At 38.9% G+C, this 5,815-nt stretch overlaps 1 long non-coding RNA gene across 1 annotated transcript; it reads left to right on the top strand.

Annotated features, from left to right (window-relative positions):
• Positions 1-287: 287 nt before the first annotated feature.
• On the top strand, positions 288-5,470 carry LOC311110695. Its single transcript, XR_014610720.1, has 3 exons — positions 288-526; positions 1,052-1,124; positions 4,324-5,470. It is a non-coding gene; the product is annotated as an uncharacterized lncRNA (long non-coding RNA).
• Positions 5,471-5,815: the final 345 nt, after the last annotated feature.

The raw sequence follows: 5,815 nt of genomic DNA, 5'->3' as shown, positions 1-5,815 counted from the left end.
TTTTGCCTACATACAAGACACTGGCAGTGTTTCTCTCGTAACCATACTAATCTTGCGTTGCCATACCTCAAACATCACGTTGTTGTCACGCGTCCCTTGGAGGTCTGGAGAATTTTGTATTGCAAAAACGGTTTGAATGGTCTGCTGACTCCCAGCAGCAAGATTTTGATTGGATGTTACATTTCTAGAACCTTCCTCCCACATGCCCATACAAGTGGTGCTGTGTGTTATGTGTGCCACTGTTTTCCGTCTGGGTAGTTATTGGCTATGCTAGTTTCAAGTGCTAGTTTTCAAGTGTGACTGACAGTCTGCGATTTATATTTATTGAAATTGAAAAGTGGATTACGCTGGTAAAGTCAAACGTCACAACACGTTCTAAACCGCTCTGGTGACAAACAAACTTTTTTCCTTGTCTGCATTCGTCCACATGGCTGCGCTTTGCTACCACTGAAAAGATTGTGAAGATTGCCCATTATTTTATTTTTGTTAGGACCCAAAAAACTGAGGCAATGGAGTACCTATTCAAGTAAGTAAATGCATATTTTAAATGTTTTTAAAAAAATGTATTATTAGCTAGCTAGCTGGCTACAGTAGGCCACAACTCAACTGAGCTGCTAGCTAGCTAGCTAATGTTACACACTGTTTAACTAGCTGACAAATTACATGTCGTCAGCTAATTAGCTAACTTCCTATTAGCTAGCTATCTTGATGTAATCATAGTGAATCAAAAACACAGTTTCCAAATGCGTAGATAACAGCCATGGAAGAGGGTGAAATTGCAGTTCCAGCTGTCAGTAAAGGGAGAGCATAGGCTACTGGATAGCCTAGGCAGCTGATAGTGCATGGGCACTAGATCTGCACAATCAGCTGCCTAGGCTATCTACTTGATAGGGCAGGTCATTGCGTTTGATGACATTATGAAAATATTCTCCAGTTTCAATCCCTAGATGGGAAAACCTTGAAGACAGAGAGATAATAGCATTATAATACTCAGTGCTGTCTAATTTCAGTATAATGAAGCCTGTTTCTTTGTGATGGTTTCTGTCCTCAGATATGGAAAGCTGTGAAAGCATGTTTGCAGATGAAGAGAGAGAGGTCCCAATGAATGTCCCAAGAGACTAAGGGTATATCCTATATGCCATGTGTTATATGTGTAGACCTATGTTAGCAAATGTTGTATTCAAAAATACAGTTAAACATCACACACAATGTATAAACATATTACAATTGGAGCAGGCCAACCCTGCTGGAGGTCTGCTGGATGTGCAGTGTTCTGTTTCAGACCATCAATAACACACCTGATTCAACTCATCAAATCTAATGAATTGATAATCAATAGGAGTCTGCTCACCCAGTAGATCACCTGAAATTATGCTTTATTAATAATAGCCTACTTTTTACTACTCAATTATCTATTGTTGTTTAAACAAAAAACATAATTCTACTTTGACATTATGGGGTATTGTGTGTAGGCCAGTGACACAGAATCTAAATTTAATTCATTTTGAATGAATGTGGAATGAATCAAGGGGTATGAAGGCACTGTACGTGTAAACAGGGCTGAAAAGTGACTGGTAGCAGGAATATATAAATACCTATGGTAATATACTAATGGTAACATATACATGTAAACAGGAGTAATATTGACCAGTAGCAGGATAAATATTTAAATACTAACAGTAATGGCAATCAATAATCAATGGACAGCAGCATAATGGAGTAATAAATATAATCAGTAATCATTTTAGTAGCAGCATAGGTTGTCTGAGTGGATGGGCATAGCGTCAGTGTGAATAGTCTGTGGGAGAGGGAGTAGTTGTTAGCCATTGAACAGTCTTATGGCCAGGGGATAGAAGCTGATAGGAGTCTGTTCGTCTGAGCCTTGATGCACCGGTACCGCCTGCCAGACAGGAGCATGGAGAACAGTCCATGTCTCGGGTGGCTGGAGTCTTTGGCAATATTTCAGCCCTTTCTCAGACACTGGCTGTCATGTATGTCCTGGATGGCTTGGAGCTCGCCCCCAATGATGCGCTGGGCCTTCCGCACCACCCTCTGTAGGGCCTTCCAGTCGCGGGTGGTGCAGTTGCAATACCAGATGGTGATACAATGATGCCAAATCGATTCAGCCTCCTGAGGGAGAAGAGGCATTGTCGTGCTTTCTTCACGCCTGTTCTGGTGTGAGAGGACCATGTTAAGCTCTCTATCACATCTCCATGAACTGTATAGCTCTTCCACTGTACAGAAACAACCGGCATGGGATGGTGGTGCTCCTCATGTGTGCCACCTATTGTGGACATTCAAATCTGTTGCCAAGGAGACAAAGGGCAAAGTGCTGGAACAAAGGCTTCCAAACCCATATCTCTCCACAATGCCTCTGATGACCCTATATATAAGATACAGTAATAGATACACTGTTTGCTCCTGCAACAATATTAATGAGTAACGCATAATCACCAACTTTTATTAGCTCTTAAAAGCACAGGCTCTGTAATATGCAGATTCATCTCAGTTGATGCACTCTCATAATAGGCTACCTTAATTGCCAGAGTCATGCTCTGATCATATTTGATTGGAACTTCAAAGCTGCCTCTGTAATGTGAAGCACCTCGCTGCTCGCTGTATCTAAGGTCCTGTTACGTGACGTTATGATATGATAATCAAGGGTATGGTAATTAGAGACAGAGGGAGACAGAAGGGAATAGAAAGTCAATTGTGTGAAGTACAAACAAAACAGCATGTGTCACAGCTTTTAAAGTACAGTGGCAGCGAGAGAGACAGAGAGATGCTGTGTTGTGCAGCCACCCTTGATAAAGATGAGCAAAAATGACTGTATAAAATAAATAGCCTAAATACTGAGCTATATTGTTTGCTCAAAACATTTGGAAATTATTTTACACTAATACAATTGCTCAGAGAAAGAGATTTTGTTTAACAAGTAATACTTTTTTCAAAAGGTAGGGGGTCACCCCTTTTTCAATACCTTTCAATACCTCACCTTGCGAGGATAACGGCACTGAGCCTTTTTCTAAAATGTTTTATGAGTTGGAGAACACATTGGGAGGGATCTTAAACCATTCCTCCATACAGAATCCTTCCAGATCCTTGATATCCTTTGTCTGCACTTATAGACTGCCCTCTTCATTTAAAACCACAGGTTTTCAACAGTTTTTAAGTCCGTAGACAGAGATGGCCATTGCAAAATGTTGATTTTGTGGCCAATTAACCATTTCTTTGTGGATTTTGATGTGTGCTTGGGGTTATTGTCTTGCTGGAAGATCCACTTGCGGCCAAGTTTCAGCCTCCTGGCAGAGGCAACCAGGTTTTGGCAAAAATATCCTGGTACTGGCTAAAGTTCATGATTCCGTTGACCTTAACAAGGGCCCCAGGACCAGTGGTAACAAAATATCCCCATAACATCAAAGATCCACCACCGTATTTTACAGTAGGTATGGGGTTATTTTCTGCTCATGCATTCTCATTTCGACACCAAACCCAAAGAGCACAACAAATGTTAACACCTGGAGTTTGCTAAACGACATTGGCACTTCGATTGGAACCGGTAATTTGAGCTCTTTGGCCACACACACCAGTGGTGGGTTTGTAGTCGAAATGAGAACCCATGAGCAGAAAATAACCCCATATCTATTGTGAAATATGGTGGTGTATAAATATTTAGCAATGGCCATCTCAGTCTCCGGATTTGAAACCCATTGAAAACGTGGTTTGAATTGAAGAGGACAGTGCATAAGGATATCAACTATATCAATGTTCTGGAAGGGTACTGTGGAGGAATGGTCTAAGATCACTCCCAATGTGTTCTCCTACTCATAAAACATTTTAGAACATATTTTTCTCTGAGCAATAATTGTATTAGTATAAAATAATATAATTTCCTAATGTTTTTAGCATGGAATATACAGTATCTCGATTGTAAAACAGTGTGAAAAAGGCACAATGGCTGGGCAGACACTTTCATTACAGGAATCATAGTATAATGCACTTTACTGTTTGACCAAATCATGGTTTTATCTGACCCCAAAATATTAATAATAACTATAAATAAATAATTACAGGAAGTAGTGTAGCTCAGTATTATAATTATTTATTTTAAACAGTAATTTTTGCTCATCTTTATCAAGGGTGTCATTAATTTCCACATTTCTACAAATTAATTAAAAATGAAAAGCTGAAATGTCTTGAGTCAATAAGTTCAGGAGTAAAAATGTGCTTGACAAGTCACATAATAAGTTGCATGGACTCACTCTGTGTGCAATAATAGTGTTTAACATGATTTTTTTCTATCTCTGTATCCCACACATACAGTTATCTGTAAGGTCCCTCAGTCGAGCAGTGAATTTCAAACATAGATTCAACCAGATTCAACCACAAAGACCAGGGAGGTTTTCCAATGCCTCGCAAAGATATGCACCTATTGGTAGATAGGTTAAAATAAAAAAGCATACATTGAATATCCCTTTGAACATGGTGAAGTTATTAATTACACTTTGGATGGTGTATCAATACACTCAGTCACTGCAAAGATGCAGGCGTCCTTCCTAACTCAGTTGCTGAAGAGGAAGGCCAATGGTGACTTTAAAACAGTTACAGAGTTTAATGGCTGGATAGGAGAAAACTGAGGATGGATCAACAACATTGTAGTTACTCCACAATAATAACCTAATTGACAGAGTGAAAAGAAGGAAGCCTGTACAGAATACAAATATTCCAAAACATGCATCCTGTTTGCAACAAGGCACTAAAGTAATATTGCAATACATTTATCAAAGCAATGACCTTTTTGTCCTGAATACAAAATGTTATGTTTGGGGCAAATCCATTACAACACATTACTAAGTACCACTCTCCATATTTTGGTGGCTGCATCATGTTATGGGTATGCTTGTAATCGTTAAGGACTGGGGAGTTCTTCAGGATAAAAAAAGAAATGGAATGGAGCTAAGCACAGGCAAATTCCTAGAGGAAAACCTGGTTCTGCTTTCCACCAGACACTGGGAGATGAATTCACCTTTTAGCAGGACAATAACCCAAAACACAAGGACAAATCTACACTGGAGTTGCTTACCAAGAAGACAGTGAATGTTCCTGAGTGGCCGAGTTACAGTTTTGACTTAAATCTGCTTGAAAATCTATGGCAAGACCTGAAAATGGTTGTCTAGCAATGATCAACAACCAGTTTGACAGAGCTTGAAGAATTTAGAAAATAATAATGGGCAAATGTTGCACAATCCAGGTGTGGAGAGCTCTTAGAAACGTACGCAAAAAGACTCACATTTGCAATCACTGCCAAAGGCAATCACTGGACTTTATCCTGCTAACTGTTCCAAATGTCCGAACTGAATTTGGTAAAAGGTATTTTATGTATTCTGCGCCATCGTCTTGGAACACCTTACAAAATAATTTTAAACTGGAAGAACTTGTCCCGATTGGTGTTTTTAAATCTCTGATGAAGGATTTTGAGGCTGATTCCCTGACCTGTCAATGTTTTTAATTTGCTGTTTTTGATATTGTTATACTCTTGTGAATTCATGAATGGTTTTTACTAGATTACTTGTAGTTTTTCATGTTGTCTGTCTGTAATTTTTTGTAATGACTTGGTGCTGCCTATCTTGGCCAGGACGCTCTTGAAAAAGAGATTTTAAATCTCAATGAGCCCTTCCTGGTTAAATAAAGGTTAAATAAATAAAAATAAAATAAATAAATAAAAAGGTGATTCTAACGTGTTTTGATTCATGGTGTTGAATACGTATTTAATCAAGATACTGTATATTAGTATTTTTTTGTGTTTTTTTTTGTT

This window comes from Coregonus lavaretus (genome assembly GCF_964263955.1).
Source record: "Coregonus lavaretus genome assembly, chromosome: 36".
Taxonomy (NCBI): Eukaryota; Metazoa; Chordata; class Actinopteri; order Salmoniformes; family Salmonidae; genus Coregonus; species Coregonus lavaretus.
The sequence above is the reverse complement of the archived record's forward strand: the minus strand, read 5'-3'. Positions and strand labels throughout refer to the sequence as shown.